General features: G+C 37.0%; 1 protein-coding gene and 1 long non-coding RNA gene across 11 annotated transcripts in view; both read left to right on the plus strand.

Annotated features, from left to right (window-relative positions):
• The window catches only part of LOC125988692 (tumor protein D54), a 177,151-nt gene that overhangs the window by 134,027 nt on the left and 23,238 nt on the right, over nt 1-19,886 (plus strand). The window lies entirely within an intron of this gene.
• LOC137840975 (uncharacterized) overlaps nt 39-19,886 on the plus strand; it is a 40,920-nt gene continuing 21,072 nt past the window's right edge. Inside the window, exon 1 of the long non-coding RNA XR_011088228.1 lies at nt 39-19,818. This is a non-coding gene — a long non-coding RNA (uncharacterized lncRNA). The remainder of the gene's footprint in view (nt 19,819-19,886) is intronic.

Below are 19,886 nucleotides of genomic sequence, written 5' to 3' on the forward strand. Positions count from 1 at the left end.
TACATTGTGGATACGTTTCTTGTTTGCTGTATTCAGAGATGAATGCAATGAAGCGGGTTTTTGATTCTTCGAGCAAACGTGAATGCGTCTTGCCGGTTGTACTTGAGCGTGCTAACAATAGCATGAAGACGCGAGGACCGTTTGAGGCAAGGTTTCCTACACTCACAGGCAGACAAACATCATATGGACGTAAACATAATAGTTTATAGTAGATTAGACCATTATTGAGAACATTTGGCCTTTTGAATTCTTAGGGCGTTGTGTTGCGATTTACCGTCGTCACGTAGCAGCGGCAACACCGGAATAAATGTAATGTTTACGTCTATACGTGAATACGTATACAAATATACGGGTTAAGGAGGTTCACTTTTGGGGTTCAAATTTTAAAACGGGTTGAATCGGACAAAAATTGCAAAAATAGAGCAAATGTTGAATCCCCATAGAGAATGAATGGGAAATTTAAAAAAGAAAATTGCGCCAAAACGTTTTCAAATTTGGAACAAAACGAAAAAAAAAAACGGCTCTAGAAAGTTCACTTTTGCGGTTAAAATGTTGAAACGGGTTCAATCGGACAAAAATTGCAAAAGTTAGCGCAAATGTAGGTATTTAGGGCACTTAATGTTGAAATAAGATCACGGTTTGATAAGAGGCACTTCCGATCCAGCTGAGGTCACTTCCGGTTTATTCGCTTCCAGTTTAAAAAGGTGACTTCCGGTTTGATTTGGGGTCACTTCCGGTTTACTTGGGGTCGCTTCCTGTTTACCTAAGGTCATTGCCGGTTTGATTTGGGGCACTTCCGGTTCATTCTGGGTTCAGTGGGGGCACTTCAGGGTCAATCAAAGATGGCCACCACACTGGAAGTGGGGGTGAAGGGGCTTAATATGGTAAGCATAAGGTAAACAAAGTGAATAAAGTTGGAATGGGTTGAATCGGTTGAAAAATGTGGAAAAAAAGAGTAGTAAAATGAAATTGTAGAGAATTTTTGGAAAGTTGTGGAATAGGCAGGCAAAAGATGAACAGTTGAATGTTGGAACGGGTTGAATCGGTTAAAAAATGTAGAAGTGAGAGCAAATGTTGAATCCCCATAGAGAATGAATGGGAATTAAAAGAAAAAGCAATTGCGCCAAAATATTTTGAAATTTGGAACAAAACGAAAAAAAAACAGCTTCAGGAGGTTCACTTTTGGGGTTAAAATGTTGAAACGGGTTCAATCGGACAAAAAATGCAAAAGTTAGCGACTAATGTAGCGATTTAGGGCAGTTAATGTTGAAATAAGGTCACTTCCGGTCTATTTGGGTCACTTCAGGTTTGATTAGAGGCACTTCGGGTCTAGCTAAGGTCACTTCCGGTTTATTTGGGGTCACTTCCGGTTTAAAAAGGTCACTTCCGGTTAAAAAAGGTCACTTCCGGTTTTATTTGGGGTCACTTCCGATTTACCTGAGGTCATTCCGGTTCATTTGGGGTCACTTCCTGTTTGATTTGGGTCACTTCCGGTCTATTTGGGTTACTTCCGGTCTAGCTGAGGTCACTTCCGGTTTATTTGGGGTCACTTCCGGTTTAAAAAGATCACTTCCGGTTTAAAAAGGTCACTTCCGGTTTGATTTGGGGTCACTTCCGGTTTACCTGAGGTCACTTCCGGTTCATTTGGGGTCACTTCCGGTTTGATTTGGGTCACTTCCGGTCTATTTGGGTCACTTCCGGTTTGATTAGAGGCACTTCCGGTCCAGCTGAGGTCACTTCCGGTTTATTTGGGGTCACTTCCGGTTTAAAAAGGTCACTTCCGGTTTAAAAAGGTCACTTCCGGTTTGATTTGGGGTCACTTCCGGTTTACCTAAGGTCACTTCCTGTTTACGTAAGGTCACTTGCGGTTTGATATGGGGCACTTCCGGTACATTCTGGGTTCATTGGGGGAACTTCAGGGTCAATCCAAGATGGCCGCCACACTGGAAGTGTGGGTGAAGGAGGTGAATATGGTAAGCATAAGATAAACAAAGTGAATAAAGTTGGAATGGGTTGAATCGGTTGAAAAATGTGGAAAAAAGAGTAGAAAAACGAAATTGTAGAGAATTTTTGGTAAGTGGAAAGTTGTGGAATAGGCAGGCAAAGGATGAACAGTTGAATGTTGGAACGGGTTGAATCGGTTAAAAAATGTAGAAGTGAGAGCAAATGTTGAATCCCCATAGAGAATGAATGGGAATTAAAAGAAAAAGCAATTGCGCCAAAATATTTTTAAATTTGGAACAAAATGTAAAAAAACAGCTTCAGGAGGTTCACTTTTGGGGTTAAAATCTTGAAACGGGTTCAATCGGACAAAAAAAGCAAAAGTTAGCGCCTAATGTAGCTATTTAGGGCAGTTAATGTTGAAATAAGGTCACTTCCGGGTTGATTTGGGTCACTTCCGGTCTATTTGGGTCACTTCCGGTTTGAATAGAGGCACTTCCGGTCTAGCTGAGGTCACTTCCGGTTTATTTGGGGTCACTTCCGGTTTAAAAAGGTCACTTCCGGTTTAAAAAGGTCACTTCCGGTTTGATTTGGGGTCACTTCCGGTTTACCTGAGGTCACTTCCTGTTTACCTAAGGTCACTTCCGGTTCGATTTGGGGCACTTCCGGTTCATTCTAGGGTCATTGGGAGCACTTCAGGGTCAATCCAAGATGGCCGCCACACTGGAAGTGGGGGTCAAGGGTTGAATTGTGTAAGCATAGTGGAAGTGGGGGTGAAGGGGGTGAATATGGTAAGGATGAGGTGACCAAAGTGAATAAAGTTGGAATGGGTTGAATCGGTTGAAAAATGTAGAAATTAGAGTAGAAAAACCAAATTTTGTAGAATTTGGTTGAATTTCAAAATTGAAAATTTGGAAATTTTGGTAAGTGGAAAGTTGTGGAATAGGCAGGCAAAAGATGAACAGTTGAAAATTGGAATGGGTTGAATCGGTTGAAAAATGTAGAAACTAGAGGTGAAAAACGAAATTTCGTGAAATTTTGTCGGAATTTTTAACGTGAAAACGTGAAATTTTTGAATTTGGGAATTTTGGGAATGTCGAGAATCATTCCGAATGTGGTTTGAATGTGCTGAATGAGGTGAATTTAAAAGGGGAATGACGTAAAAGTGAAATGTCGAATCTGCCATTGAGAATGAATGGGGAAAAATTTGTCGTAAATTCGCGAATTTTGCGAAATCGGAAAATTTTCGGAACGAGAAAAATGGAAGCGCTCATCTCGTGAATATTTGGAATACGTCAAAAGTGGAACGGAGTGAATCGGATGAATTATGTGGAAGAAGAAGCGGGACAAAAAAGTGTGGAGAATAAAATATAATAATAATAATAATAATAATAATAGAGAATGGTGTAGAATAACATATGTGTGAAGGCCATCGCCTTCACACAATAACTAGAAAATGCAATTTCTGGAGAAATTGCGTGTGAAGGCGAAGACTTTGAATCACTTCTTGGCGAATGCTGGCGAATTATGCTGAAACGAGTTGAATTACTTGAGAAATGTAGAAAATAGAGGTGAAAAACGGAATTTTGGAGAATTTGGTGGAATTTCAGAATTTTGGAGAATTTGGTTGAGTTTAAAATCTTAAAATGTGGAATTTATGGCAAGTGGAAATTTGGGGAATAGGTAGGAAAAAGATGAAGAGTTGAAAGTTGGAATGGGTTGAATCGGTTGAAAAATGTACAAATTAGAGTCGAAAAACGAAATTTTTCCGAATTTGGTTGAATTTCAAATTTGGAATTTTTGGTAAGTGGGAAGTTGTGAAATAGGTAAGCAAAAGATGAAAAGTTGAAAGTTGGAATGGATTGAATCGGTTGCACAATGTAAAGATTAGAGTAGAAAAACAAAATGTTTGAGAATTTGGTTGAATTTCAAATTTTTAATTTTTAATTTTTGGTAAGTGGGAAGTTGTGGAATAGGTAGGCAAAAGATGAAGAGTTGAAAGTTGGAATGGGTTGAATCGGTTGAACAATGTAGAAATTACAGTAGAAAAACGAAATTTTGGAGATTTTGGTTGAATTTCAAATTTAGAATTTTTGGTAAGTCGGAAGTTGTGGAATAGGTAGGCAAAAGATGAAGAGTTGAAAGTTGGAATGGGTTGAATCGGTTGAACAATGTAGAAATTAGAGTAGAAAAACAAAATGTTGGAGAATTTGGTTGAATTTCAAATATGGAATTTTTGGTAAGTGGGAAGTTGTCGAATAGGTAGGCAAAAGATGAAGAGTTGAAAGTTGGAATGGGTTGAATCGGTTGAACAATGTAGAAATTAGATTAGAAAAACCAAATTTTTGAGAATTTGGTTGAATTTCAAATTTGGAATTTTTGGTAAACGGGAAGTTGTGGAATAAGTAGGCAAAACATGAACAGTTGAAAGTTGGAATGAGTTAAATCGGTTAAAAAATGTCGAAATTAGAGTAGAAAAACAAAATTTTTGAGAATTTGGTTGAATTCCAAATTTGGAATTTTTTGTAAGTGGGAAGTTGTGAAATAGGTAAGCAAAAGATGAAAAGTTGAAAGTTGGAATGGATTGAATCGGTTTCACAATGTATAGATTAGAGAAGAAAAACAAAATGTTTGAGAATTTGGTTGAATTTCAAATTTTGAATTTTTGGTAAGTGGGAAGTTGTGGAATAGGTAGGCAAAAGATGAAGAGTTGAAAGTTGGAACGGGTTGAATCGGTTGAACAATGTAGAAATTAGAGTAGAAAAAGGAAATTTTGGAGATTTTGGTTGAATTTCAAATTTGGAATTTTTGGTAAGTCGGAAGTTGTGGAATAGGTAGGCAAGAGATGAAGAGTTGAAAGTTGGAATGGGTTGAATCGGTTGAACAATGTAGAAATTAGAGTAGAAAAACGAAATTTTGGAAATTTTGGTTGAATTTCAAATTTGGAATTTTTGGTAAGTCGGAAGTTGTGGAATAGGTAGGCAAAAGATGAAGAGTTGAAAGTTGGAATGGGTTGAATCGGTTGAACAATGTAGAAATTAGAGTAGAAAAACAAAATGTTGGAGAATTTGGTTGAATTTCAAATATGGAATTTTTGGTAAGTGGGAAGTTGTGGAATAGATAGGCAAAAGATGAACAGTTGAAAGTTGGAATGAGTTGAATCGGTTGAACAATGTAGAAATTAGAGTAGAAAAACGAAATTTAGAAAGATTTGGTTGAATTTCAAATTTGGAATTTTTGGTAAACGGGAAGTTGTGGAATAGGTAGGCAAAACATGAACAGTTGAAAGTTGGAATGAGTTGAATTGGTTGAAAAATGTAGAAATTAGAGTAGAAAAACAAAATTTTTGAGAATTTGGTTGAATTCCAAATTTGAAAATTTGGAATTTTTCATAAGTTGGAAGTTGTGGAATAGTTAGAAAAAGATGAACAGTTGAAAGTTGGAATGGGTTGAATCGGTTGAAAAACGTAAAAGTTAGAGTGGAAAAACGAAATTTTGGAGAATTTGGTTGAATTTCAAATTTGGAATTTTTGGTAAGTGGGAAGTTGTGGAATAGGTAGGCAAAAGATGAACAGTTGAAAGTTGGAATGAGTTGAATCGGTTGAACAATGTAGAAATTAGAGTAGAAAAACGAAATTTTGGAAATTTTGGTTGAATTTCAAATTTGGAATTTTTGGTAAGTCGGAAGTTGTGGAATAGGTAGGCAAAATATGAAGAGTTGAAAGTTGGAATGGGTTGAATCGGTTGAACAATGTAGAAATTAGAGTAGAAAAACAAAATGTTGGAGAATTTGGTTGAATTTCAAATATGGAATTTTTGGTAAGTGGGAAGTTGTGGAATAGGTAGGCAAAAGATGAAGAGTTGAAAGTTGGAATGGGTTGAATCGGTTGAACAATGTAGAAATTAGAGTAGAAAAACAAAATGTTGGAGAATTTGGTTGAATTTCAAATATGGAATTTTTGGTAAGTGGGAAGTTGTGGAATAGGTAGGCAAAAGATGAAGAGTTGAAAGTTGGAATGGGTTGAATCGGTTGAACAATGTAGAAATTAGATTAGAAAAACAAAATTTTGGAGAATTTGGTTGAATTTCAAATTTGGAATTTTTGTTAAACGGGAAGTTGTGGAATAGGTAGGCAAAACATGAACAGTTGAAAGTTGGAATGAGTTGAATCGGTTAAAAAATGTAGAAATTAGAGTAGAAAAACAAAATTTTTGAGAATTTGGTTGAATTCCAAATTTGGAATTTTTGGTAAGTGGGAAGTTGTGAAATAGGTAAGCAAAAGATGTAAAGTTGAAAGTTGGAATGGATTGAATCGGTTTCACAATGTAAAGATTAGAGAAGAAAAACCAAATGTTTGAGAATTTGGTTGAATTTCAAATTTGGAATTTTTGGTAAGTGGGAAGTTGTGGAATAGGTAGGCAAAAGATGAAGAGTTGAAAGTTGGAACGGGTTGAATCGGTTGAACAATGTAGAAATTAGAGTAGAAAAACGAAATTTTGGAGATTTTGGTTGAATTTCAAATTTGGAATTTTTGGTAAGTCGGAAGTTGTGGAATAGGTAGGCAAAAGATGAAGAGTTGAAAGTTGGAATGGGTTGAATCGGTTGAACAATGTAGAAATTAGAGTAGAAAAACAAAATGTTGGAGAATTTGGTTGAATTTCAAATATGGAATTTTTGGTAAGTGGGAAGTTGTGGAATAGATAGGCAAAAGATGAACAGTTGAAAGTTGGAACGAGTTGAATCGGTTGAACAATGTAGAAATTAGAGTAGAAAAACGAAATTTAGAAAGATTTGGTTGAATTTCAAATTTGGAATTTTTGGTAAACGGGAAGTTGTGGAATAGGTAGGCAAAACATGAACAGTTGAAAGTTGGAATGAGTTGAATCGGTTGAAAAATGTAGAAATTAGAGTAGAAAAACAAAATTTTTGAGAATTTGGTTGAATTCCAAATTTGAAAATTTGGAATTTTTCATAAGTTGGAAGTTGTGGAATAGTTAGAAAAAGATGAACAGTTGAAAGTTGGAATGGGTTGAATCGGTTGAAAAATGTAAAAGTTAGAGTGGAAAAACGAAATTTTGGAGAATTTGGTTGAATTTCAAATTTGGAATTTTTGGTAAGTGGGAAGTTGTGGAATAGGTAGGCAAAAGATGAACAGTTGAAAGTTGGAATGAGTTGAATCGGTTGAACAATGTAGAAAAAAGTGGAATGATGTAAATGTGAAATGTCGAATCTGCCATTAAGAATGAATGGGGAAAAATTTGTCGTAAGTTCGCGAATTTTGCGAAATCGGAAAATTTTCGGAACGAGAAAAATGGAAGCGCTCATCTCGTGAATATTTGGAACGCGTGAAAAGTGGAACGGAGTGAATCGGATGAACTATGTGGAAGAAGAAGCGGGACAAAAAAGTGGCGGGAATAAAATAGAAGAATAATAATAATAACTAGAAAATGCAATTTCTGGAGAAATTGCGTGTGAAGGCGAAGACTTTGAATCACTTCTTGGGGAATGATGGCGAATGATGTTGAAATGAGTTGAATTTCTTGAGAAATGTGGAAAATAGAAGTGTAATACTAAATTTTGGAGAATTTGGTTGAATTTCAAATTTGAAGTTTGGAATTTGTGGTAAGTGGGAGGTTGTGGAATAGGTAGGCAAAAGATGAACAGTTGAATGTTGGAACGGGTTGAATCGGTTAAAAAATGTAGACGTGAGAGCAAATGTTGAATCTCCATAGAGAATGAATGGGAATTAAAAGAAAAAGCAATTGCGCCAAAATATTTTGAAATTTGGAACAAAACGTAAAAAAACAGCTTCAGGAGGTTCACTTTTGGGGTTAAAATGTTGAAACGGGTTCAATCGGACAAAAAATGCAAAAGTTAGCGCCTAAAGTAGCTATTTATGGCAGTTAATGTTGAAATAAGTTCACTTCCGGGTTGATTTGGGTCACTTCCGGTCCATTTGGGTCACTTCCGGTCTGATTAGAGGCACTTCCGGTCCAGCTGAGGTCACTTCCGGTTTATTTGGGGTCACTTCCGGTTTAAAAAGGTCACTTCCGGTTTAAAAAGGTCACTTCCGGTTTGATTTTGGGTCACTTCCGGTTTACCTGAGGTCACTTCCTGTTTACCTAAGGTCACTTCCGGTTTGATTTGGGCCACTTCCGGTTCATTCTAGGTTCATTGGGAGCACTTCAGGGTCAATCCAAGATGGCCGCCACACTGGAAGTGGGGGTCAAGGGTTGAATTTTGTAAGCATAGTGGAAGTGGGGGTGAAGGGGGTGAATATGGTAAGGATGAGGTGACCAAAGTGAATAAAGTTGGAATGGGTTGAATCGGTTGAAAAATGTAGAAATTAGAGTAGAAAAACCAAATTTTGTAGAATTTGGTTGAATTTCAAAATTGAAAATTTGGAAATTTTGGTAAGTGGGAAGGTGTGGAATAGGTAGGCAAAAGATGAACAGTTGAAAGTTGGAATGGGTTGAATCGGTTGAAAAACGTAGAAGTTAGAGTAGAAAAACGAAATTTTGGAGAATTTGGTTGAATTTCAAATTTGAAATTTTGGAATTTTTGATAGGTGAGAAGTTGTGGAATAGGCAGGCAAAAGATGAACAGTTGAAAGTTGGAATGGGTTGAATCGGTTGAAAAATGTAGAAATTAGAGTAGAAAAACGAAATTACGAAGAATTTGGTTGAATTTCAAATTTGAAAATTTGGAATTTTTTTGTAAGTGGGAAGTTGTGGAATAGGTAGGCAAAAGATGAACAGTTGGAAGTTGGAACGGGTTGAATCGGTCGAAAAATGTAGAAATTAGAGGTGAAAAACGAAATTTCGTGAAATTTTGTCGTAATTTTTAACGTGAAAACGTGAAATTTTTGAATTTGGGAATTTTGGGAATGTCGAGAATCATTCCGAATGTGGTTTGAATGTGCTGAATGAGGTGAATTTAAAAGGGGAATGACGTAAATGTGAAATGTCGAATCTGCCATTGAGAATGAATGGGGAAAAATTTGTCGTAAATTCGCGAATTTTGCGAAATTGGAAAATTTCCGGAACGAGAAAAATGGAAGCGCTCATCTCGTGAATATTTGGAATACATCAAAAGTGGAACGGAGTGAATCGGATGAACTATGTGGAAGAAGAAGCGGGACAAAAAAGTGTGGAGAATAAAATAGAAGAATAATAATAATAATAATAATAGAGAATGGTGTAGAATAACATATGTGTGAAGGCCATCGCCTTCACACAATAATAGAGAATGGTGTAGAATAACATATGTGTGAAGGCCATCGCCTTCACACAATAATAGAGAATGGTGTAGAATAACATATGTGTGAAGGCCATCGCCTTCACACAACTAGACTAGAATTTGCAATTCCTGAAGAAATTGCGTGTGAAGGTGAAGAGGTTGAATAAATACTTGGGGAATGCTGCAGAATGATGTTGAAAAGAGTTGAATCGGTTGAAAAATGTAGAAATTACAAGGGAAAAAGGAAATTTGGGAAAATTGGGTGTGAATTTCAAAATTGAAAATTTGGAATTTTGGGTAAGTTGGAAGTTGTGGAATAGGTAGGAAAATGATGAACAGTTGAAAGGTGGAATGGGTTGAATAAGTTGAAAATGTAGAAATTAGAGTAGAAAAACAAAATTGTAGAGAATTTTTGGTAAGTGTGAAGTTGTGGAATAGGAAGGCAAAAGAGGAACAGTTGAAAGTTGGAACGAGTTGGATCGGTTAAAAAATGTAGAAGTTAGAGCAAATCTTGAATCCTAATAGAGAATGAATGGGAATTAAAAGAAAAAAAATTGCGCCAAAATTTTTTGAAATTTGGAACAAAAGGAAAAAAAACGGCTTCAGGAAGTTCACTTTTGGGGTTAAAATGTTGAAATGGGTTTAATCGGGCAAAATTTGCAAAAGTTAGCGCAAATGTAGGTATTTAGGGCACTTAATGTTGAAATATGGTCACTTCCGGTTTGATTTGGTCACTTCCGGTCTATTTGGGTCACTTCCGGTTTGATTAGAGGCACTTCCGGTCTAGCTGAGGTCACTTCCGGTTTATTTGGGGTCACTTCCGGTTTAAAAAGGTCACTTCCGGTTTGATTTGGGGTCACTTCCGGTTTGATTTGGGCTCACTTCCGGTTTACCTGAGGTCACTTCCGGTTCATTTGGGGTCAATTCCGGTTTGATTTGGGGCACTTCCAGTTCATTCCGGGTTCATTGGGGCACTTCAGGGTCAATCCAAGATGGCCGCCACTCTGGAAGTGGGGGTCAAGGGTTGAATTGTGGAAGTGGGGGTGAAGGGGGTGAATATGGTAAGCATAAGGTGAACAAAGTGAATAAAGTTGGAATGGGTTGAATCGGTTGAAAAATGTAGAAATTAGAAGGGAAAAACTAAATTTTGGGAAAATTTGGTGTGAATTTCAAAATTGAAAATTTGGAAATTTTGCTAAGTGGGAAGGTGTGGAATAGGTAGGCAAAAGATGAACAGTTGAAAGTTGGAACGAGTTGAATCGGTGGAAAAATGTAGAAACTAGAAGTGAAAAATTAAATTTTGTGAAATTTTGCAAAATTTTGTGCAAATTTTAAAAGTGAAAACGTGAAATTTTTGAATTTGGCAAGTTTGGGAATGTCCCCAATGTGATTTGAATGTGTTGAAATAAGTGAATTTCAAACTGGAACAACAAAAATGTGAAATGTTGAATCTGCCATTAAGAATGAATGGGGAAAAAAATGCCACAAAATCGTGAATTTTGTGAAAACGGAAAATTTTTCGAACAAAAAAAATGTAAGCAGCCGTGTCATGAATATTTGGAATAAGTGAAAAGTGGAACGGAGTGAATCGGTTGAAGTATGTGGAAGGAGTTAAGCGTCAAAAAAGTGAGCGGAATAAGTAGAATAATAATAACTAGAATTTGCAATTCCTGAAGAAATTGCGTGTGAAGGTGAAGAGGTTGAATAAATACTTGGGGAATGTTGCAGAATGATGTTGAAAAGGGTTGAATCGGTTGAAAAATGTAGAAATTACAAGGGGAAAAGGAAATTTGGGAAAATTGGGTGTGAATTTAGAAATTGAAAATTTGGAATTTTGGGTAAGTGGGAAGTTGTGGAATAGGTAGGAAAATGATGAACAGTTGAAAGGTGGAATGGGTTGAATACGTTGAAAATGTAGAAATTAGAGTAGAAAAACAAAATTGTAGAGAATTTTTGGTAAGTGGGAAGTTGTGGAATATGAAGGCAAAAGAGGAACAGTTGAAAGTTGGAACGAGTTGAATCGGTTAAAAAATGTAGAAGTTAGAGCAAATCTTGAATCCTAATAGACAATGAATGGGAATTAAAAGAAAAAAAAATTGCACCAAAAGTTTCTGAAATTTGGAACAAAAGGAAAGAAACGGCTTCAGGAGGTTCACTTTTGGGGTTAAAATGTTGAAATGGGTTTAATCGGGCAAAATTTGCAAAAGTTAGCGCAAATGTAGGTATTTAGGGCACTTAATGTTGAAATATGGTCATTTCCGGTTTGATTTGGGTCACTTCCGGTTTGATTAGAGGCACTTCCGGTCCAGCTACGGTCACTTCCGGTTTATTTGGGGTCACTTCCGGTTGAAAAATGTCACTTCCGGTTGAAAAAGGTCACTTCCGGTTTGATTTGGGGTCACTTCCGGTTTGATTTGGGGTCACTTCCGGTTTACCTGAGGTCACTTCCGGTTCATTTGGGGTCAATTCCGGTTTGATTTGGGGCACTTCCAGTTCATTCCGGGTTCATTGGGGCACTTCAGGGTCAATCCAAGATGGCCGCCACTCTGGAAGTGGGGGTCAAGGGTTGAATTGTGGAAGTGGGGGTGAAGGGGGTGAATATGGTAAGCATAAGGTGAACAAAGTGAATAAAGTTGGAATGGGTTGAATCGGTTGAAAAATGTAGAAATTAGAAGGGAAAAACTAAATTTTGGGAAAATTTGGTGTGAATTTCAAAATTGAAAATTTGGAAATTTTGCTAAGTGGGAAGGTGTGGAATAGGTAGGCAAAAGATGAACAGTTGAAAGTTGGAACGAGTTGAATCGGTGGAAAAATGTAGAAACTAGAAGTGAAAAACTAAATTTTGTGAAATTTTGCAAAATTTTGTGCAAATTTTAAAAGTGAAAACGTGAAATTTTTGAATTTGGCAAGTTTGGGAATGTCCCCAATGTGATTTGAATGTGTTGAAATAAGTGAATTTCAAACTGGAACAACAAAAATGTGAAATGTTGAATCTGCCATTAAGAATGAATGGGGAAAAAAATGCCACAAAATCGTGAATTTTGTGAAAACGGAAAATTTTTCGAACAAAAAAAATGTAAGCAGCCGTGTCATGAATATTTGGAATAAGTGAAAAGTGGAACGGAGTGAATCGGTTGAAGTATGTGGAAGGAGTTAAGCGTCAAAAAAGTGAGCGGAATAAGTAGAATAATAATAATAACTAGAATTTGCAATTCCTGAAGAAATTGCGTGTGAAGGTGAAGAGGTTGAATAAATACTTGGGGAATGCTGCAGAATGATGTTGAAAAGAGTTGAATCGGTTGAAAAATGTAGAAATTACAAGGGAAAAAGGAAATTTGGGAAAATTGGGTGTGAATTTCAAAATTGAAAATTTGGAATTTTGGGTAAGTGGGAAGTTGTGAAATAGGTAGGAAAATGATGAACAGTTGAAAGGTGGAATGGGTTGAATAAGTTGAAAATGTAGAAATTAGAGTAGAAAAACAAAATTGTAGAGAATTTTTGGTAAGTGGGAAATTGTGGAATAGGAAGGCAAAAGAGGAACAGTTGAAAGTTGGAACGAGTTGAATCAGTTAAAAAATGTAGAAGTTAGAGCAAATCTTGAATCCTAATAGAGAATGAATGGGAATTAAAAGAAAAAAAAATTGCACCAAAAGTTTCTGAAATTTGGAACAAAAGGAAAGAAACGGCTTCAGGAGGTTCACTTTTGGGGTTAAAATGTTGAAATGGGTTTAATCGGGCAAAATTTGCAAAAGTTAGCGCAAATGTAGGTAATTAGGGCACTTAATGTTGAAATATGGTCATTTCCGGTTTGATTTGGGTCACTTCCGGTTTGATTAGAGGCACTTCCGGTCTAGCTCAGGTCACTTCCGGTTTATTTGGGGTCACTTCCGGTTTAAAAAGGTCACTTCCGGTTGAAAAAGGTCACTTCCGGTTTGATTTGGGGTCACTTCCGGTTTGATTTGGGGTCACTTCCGGTTTACCTGAGGTCACTTCCGGTTCATTTGGGGTCAATTCCGGTTTGATTTGGGGCACTTCCAGTTCATTCCGGGTTCATTGGGGCACTTCAGGGTCAATCCAAGATGGCCGCCACTCTGGAAGTGGGGGTCAAGGGTTGAATTGTGGAAGTGGGGGTGAAGGGGGTGAATATGGTAAGCATAAGGTGAACAAAGTGAATAAAGTTGGAATGGGTTGAATCGGTTGAAAAATGTAGAAATTAGAAGGGAAAAACTAAATTTTGGGAAAATTTGGTGTGAATTTCAAAATTGAAAATTTGGAAATTTTGCTAAGTGGGAAGGTGTGGAATAGGTAGGCAAAAGATGAACAGTTGAAAGTTGGAACGAGTTGAATCGGTGGAAAAATGTAGAAACTAGAAGTGAAAAACTAAATTTTGTGAAATTTTGCAAAATTTTGTGCAAATTTTAAAAGTGAAAACGTGAAATTTTTGAATTTGGCAAGTTTGGGAATGTCCCCAATGTGATTTGAATGTGTTGAAATAAGTGAATTTCAAACTGGAACAACAAAAATGTGAAATGTTGAATCTGCCATTAAGAATGAATGGGGAAAAAAATGCCACAAAATCGTGAATTTTGTGAAAACGGAAAATTTTTCGAACAAAAAAAATGTAAGCAGCCGTGTCATGAATATTTGGAATAAGTGAAAAGTGGAACGGAGTGAATCGGTTGAAGTATGTGGAAGGAGTTAAGCGTCAAAAAAGTGAGCGGAATAAGTAGAATAATAATAATAATAATAATAATAATAAAGGACAGCAATAACAATAGTGTGAAGGTCTTCACCTTCACACTAACTAGAATTTGCAATTCCTGAAGAAATTGCGTGTGAAGGTGAAGAGGTTGAATAAATACTTGGGGAATGTTGCAGAATGATGTTGAAAAGAGTTGAATCGGTTGAAAAATGTAGAAATTACAAGGGAAAAAGGAAATTTGGGAAAATTGGGTGTGAATTTCAAAATTGAAAATTTGGAATTTTGGGTAAGTGGGAAGTTGTGGAATAGGTAGGAAAATGATGAACAGTTGAAAGGTGGAATGGGTTGAATAAGTTGAAAATGTAGAAATTAGAGTAGAAAAACAAAATTGTAGAGAATTTTTGGTAAGTGGGAAGTTGTGGAATAGGAAGGCAAAAGAGGAACAGTTGAAAGTTGGAACGAGTTGAATGGGTTAAAAAATGTAGAAGTTAGAGCAAATCTTGAATCCTAATAGAGAATGAATGGGAATTAAAAGAAAAAAAATTGCACCAAAAGTTTCTGAAATTTGGAACAAAAGGAAAGAAACGGCTTCAGGAGGTTCACTTTTGGGGTTAAAATGTTGAAATGGGTTTAATCGGGCAAAATTTGCAAAAGTTAGCGCAAATGCAGGTATTTAGGGCACTTAATGTTGAAATATGGTCATTTCCGGTTTGATTTGGGTCACTTCCGGTTTGATTAGAGGCACTTCCGGTCCAGCTGAGGTCACTTCCGGTTTATTTGGGTCACTTCCGGTTTAAAAAGGTCACTTCCGGTTGAAAAAGGTCACTTCCGGTTTGATTTGGGGTCACTTCCGGTTTGATTTGGGGTCACTTCCGGTTTACCTGAGGTCACTTCCGGTTTGATTTGGGGTCACTTCCGGTTTGATTTGGGTCACTTCCGGTCTATTTAGGTCACTTCCGGTTTGATTAGAGGCAATTCCGGTCTATTTAGGTCACTTCCGGTTTGATTAGAGGCACTTCCGGTCTAGCTGAGGTCACTTCCGGTTTATTTAGGGTCACTTCCGGTTTAAAAAGGTCACTTCCGGTTTGATTTGGGGTCACTTCCGGTTTGATTTGGGGTCACTTCCGGTTTACCTGAGGTCACTTCCGGTTCATTTGGGGTCAATTCCGGTTTGATTTGGGGCACTTCCAGTTCATTCCGGGTTCATTGGGGCACTTCAGGGTCAATCCAAGATGGCCGCCACTCTGGAAGTGGGGGTCAAGGGTTGAATTGTGGAAGTGGGGGTGAAGGGGGTGAATATGGTAAGCATAAGGTGAACAAAGTGAATAAAGTTGGAATGGGTTGAATCGGTTGAAAAATGTAGAAATTAGAAGGGAAAAACTAAATTTTGGGAAAATTTGGTGTGAATTTCAAAATTGAAAATTTGGAAATTTTGCTAAGTGGGAAGGTGTGGAATAGGTAGGCAAAAGATGAACAGTTGAAAGTTGGAACGAGTTGAATCGGTGGGAAAATGTAGAAACTAGAAGTGAAAAACTAAATTTTGTGAAATTTTGCAAAATTTTGTGCAAATTTTAAAAGTGAAAACGTGAAATTTTTGAATTTGGCAAGTTTGGGAATGTCCCCAATGTGATTTGAATGTGTTGAAATAAGTGAATTTCAAACTGGAACAACAAAAATGTGAAATGTTGAATCTGCCATTAAGAATGAATGGGGAAAAAAATGCCACAAAATCGTGAATTTTGTGAAAACGGAAAATTTTTCGAACAAAAAAAATGTAAGCAGCCGTGTCATGAATATTTGGAATAAGTGAAAAGTGGAACGGAGTGAATCGGTTGAAGTATGTGGAAGGAGTTAAGCGTCAAAAAAGTGAGCGGAATAAGTAGAATAATAATAATAATAACTAGAATTTGCAATTCCTGAAGAAATTGCGTGTGAAGGTGAAGAGGTTGAATAAATACTTGGGGAATGTTGCAGAATGATGTTGAAAAGAGTTGAATCGGTTGAAAAATGTAGAAATTACAAGGGAAAAAGGAAATTTGGGAAAATTGGGTGTGTTACAAAATTGAAAATTTGGAATTTTGGGTAAGTGGGAAGTTGTGGAATAGGTAGGAAAATGAAGAACAGTTGAAAGGTCGAATGGGTTGAATAAGTTGAAAAATGTAGAAATTAGATTAGAAAAACAAAATTGTAGAGAATTTTTGGTAAGTGGGTAGTTGTGGAATAGGAAGGCAAAAGAAGAACAGTTCAAAGTTGGAACAAGTTGAATCGGTTAAAAAATGTAGAAGTTAGAGCAAATCTTGAATCCTAATAGAGAATGAATGGGAATTAAAAGAAAAAAAATTGCACCAAAATTTTTTGAAATTTGGAACAAAAGGAAAAAAAACAGCTTTAGGAGGTTCACTTTTGGGGTTAAAATGTTGAAATGGGTTTAATCGGGCAAAATTTGCAAAAGTTAGCGCAAATGTAGGTATTTAGGGCACTTAATGTTGAAATATGGTCACTTCCGGTTTGATTTGGGTCACTTCCGGTCTATTTGGGTCACTTCCGGTTTGATTAGAGGCACTTCCGGTCTAGCTGAGGTCACTTCCGGTTTATTTGGGGTCACTTCCGGTTGAAAAAGGTCACTTCCGGTTTGATTTGGGGTCACTTCCGGTTTGATTTGGGGTCACTTCCGGTTTACCTGAGGTCACTTCCGGTTCATTTGGGGTCAATTCCGGTTTGATTTGGGGCACTTCCAGTTCATTCCGGGTTCATTGGGGCACTTCAGGGTCAATCCAAGATGGCCGCCACTCTGGAAGTGGGGGTCAAGGGTTGAATTGTGGAAGTGGGGGTGAAGGGGGTGAATATGGTAAGCATAAGGTGAACAAAGTGAATAAAGTTGGAATGGGTTGAATCGGTTGAAAAATGTAGAAATTAGAAGGGAAAAACTAAATTTGGGGAAAATTTGGTGTCAATTTCAAAATTGAAAATTTGGAAATTTTGCTAAGTGGGAAGGTGTGGAATAGGTAGGCAAAAGATGAACAGTTGAAAGTTGGAACGAGTTGAATCGGTGGAAAAATGTAGAAACTAGAAGTGAAAAACTAAATTTTGTGAAATTTTGCAAAATTTTGTGCAAATTTTAAAAGTGAAAACGTGAAATTTTTGAATTTGGCAAGTTTGGGAATGTCCCCAATGTGATTTGAATGTGTTGAAATAAGTGAATTTCAAACTGGAACAACAAAAATGTGAAATGTTGAATCTGCCATTAAGAATGAATGGGGAAAAAAATGCCACAAAATCGTGAATTTTGTGAAAACGGAAAATTTTCCGAACAAAAAAAATGTAAGCAGCCGTGTCATGAATATTTGGAATAAGTGAAAAGTGGAACGGAGTGAATCGGTTGAAGTATGTGGAAGGAGTTAAGCGTCAAAAAAGTGAGCGGAATAAGTAGAATAATAATAATAACTAGAATTTGCAATTCCTGAAGAAATTGCGTGTGAAGGTGAAGAGGTTGAATAAATACTTGGGGAATGTTGCAGAATGATGTTGAAAAGAGTTGAATCGGTTGAAAAATGTAGAAATTACAAGGGAAAAAGGAAATTTGGGAAAATTGGGTGTGAATTTCAAAATTGAAAATTTGGAATTTTGGGTAAGTGGGAAGTTGTGGAATAGGTAGGAAAATGATGAACAGTTGAAAGGTGGAATGGGTTGAATAAGTTGAAAATGTAGAAATTAGAGTAGAAAAACAAAATTGTAGAGAATTTTTGGTAAGTGGGAAGTTGTGGAATAGGAAGGCAAAAGAGGAACAGTTGAAAGTTGGAACGAGTTGAATCGGTTAAAAAATGTAGAAGTTAGAGCAAATCTTGAATCCTAATAGAGAATGAATGGGAATTAAAAGAAAAAAAAATTGCACCAAAAGTTTCTGAAATTTGGAACAAAAGGAAAGAAACGGCTTCAGGAGGTTCACTTTTGGGGTTAAAATGTTGAAATGGGTTTAATCGGGCAAAATTTGCAAAAGTTAGCGCAAATGTAGGTATTTAGGGCACTTAATGTTGAAATATGGTCATTTCCGGTTTGATTTGGGTCACTTCCGGTTTGATTAGAGGCACTTCCGGTCCAGCTGAGGTCACTTCCGGTTTATTTGGGGTCACTTCCGGTTGAAAAAGGTCACTTCCGGTTGAAAAAGGTCACTTCCGGTTTTATTTGGGGTCACTTCCGGTTTACCTGAGGTCTTTTCCGGTTCATTTGGGGTCACTTCCGGTTTGATTTGGGTCACTTCCGGTCTATTTAGGTCACTTCCGGTTTGATTAGAGGCACTTCCGGTCTATTTAGGTCACTTCCGGTTTGATTAGAGGCACTTCCGGTCTAGCTGAGGTCACTTCCGGTTTATTTGGGGTCACTTCCGGTTTAAAAAGGTCACTTCCGGTTTGATTTGGGGTCACTTCCGGTTTGATTTGGGGTCACTTCCGGTTTACCTGAGGTCACTTCCGGTTCATTTGGGGTCAATTCCGGTTTGATTTGGGGCACTTCCAGTTCATTCCGGGTTCATTGGGGCACTTCAGGGTCAATCCAAGATGGCCGCCACTCTGGAAGTGGGGGTCAAGGGTTGAATTGTGGAAGTGGGGGTGAAGGGGGTGAATATGGTAAGCATAAGGTGAACAAAGTGAATAAAGTTGGAATGGGTTGAATCGGTTGAAAAATGTAGAAATTAGAAGGGAAAAACTAAATTTTGGGAAAATTTGGTGTGAATTTCAAAATTGAAAATTTGGAAATTTTGCTAAGTGGGAAGGTGTGGAATAGGTAGGCAAAAGATGAACAGTTGAAAGTTGGAACGAGTTGAATCGGTGGAAAAATGTAGAAACTAGAAGTGAAAAACTAAATTTTGTGAAATTTTGCAAAATTTTGTGCAAATTTTAAAAGTGAAAACGTGAAATTTTTGAATTTGGCAAGTTTGGGAATGTCCCCAATGTGATTTGAATGTGTTGAAATAAGTGAATTTCAAACTGGAACAACAAAAATGTGAAATGTTGAATCTGCCATTAAGAATGAATGGGGAAAAAAATGCCACAAAATCGTGAATTTTGTGAAAACGGAAAATTTTTCGAACAAAAAAAATGTAAGCAGCCGTGTCATGAATATTTGGAATAAGTGAAAAGTGGAACGGAGTGAATCGGTTGAAGTATGTGGAAGGAGTTAAGCGTCAAAAAAGTGAGCGGAATAAGTAGAATAATAATAACTAGAATTTGCAATTCCTGAAGAAATTGCGTGTGAAGGTGAAGAGGTTGAATAAATACTTGGGGAATGTTGCAGAATGATGTTGAAAAGAGTTGAATCGGTTGAAAAATTTAGAAATTACAAGGGAAAAAGGAAATTTGGGAAAATTGGGTGTGAGTTACAAAATTGAAAATTTGGAATTTTGGGTAAGTGGGAAGTTGTGGAATAGGTAGGAAAATGATGAACAGTTGAAAGGTCGAATGGGTTGAATAAGTTGAAAAATGTAGAAATTAGATTAGAAAAACAAAATTGTAGAGAATTTTTGGTAAGTGGGTAGTTGTGGAATAGGAAGGCAAAAGAAGAACAGTTCAAAGTTGGAACAAGTTGAATCGGTTAAAAAATGTAGAAGTTAGAGCAAATCTTGAATCCTAATAGAGAATGAATGGGAATTAAAAGAAAAAAAATTGCACCAAAATTTTTTGAAATTTGGAACAAAAGGAAAAAAACAGCTTTAGGAGGTTCACTTTTGGGGTTAAAATGTTGAAATGGGTTTAATCGGGCAAAATTTGCAAAAGTTAGCGCAAATGTAGGTATTTAGGGCACTTAATGTTGAAATATGGTCACTTCCGGTTTGATTTGGGTCACTTCCGGTCTATTTGGGTCACTTCCGGTTTGATTAGAGGCACTTCCGGTCTAGCTGAGGTCACTTCCGGTTTATTTGGGGTCACTTCCGGTTTAAAAAGGTCACTTCCGGTTTGATTTGGGGTCACTTCCGGTTTGATTAGAGGCACTTCCGGTCTAGCTCAAGTCA

The sequence above is a fragment of the Syngnathus scovelli genome, chromosome 2 (assembly GCF_024217435.2).
Source record: "Syngnathus scovelli strain Florida chromosome 2, RoL_Ssco_1.2, whole genome shotgun sequence".
Taxonomy (NCBI): Eukaryota; Metazoa; Chordata; class Actinopteri; order Syngnathiformes; family Syngnathidae; genus Syngnathus; species Syngnathus scovelli.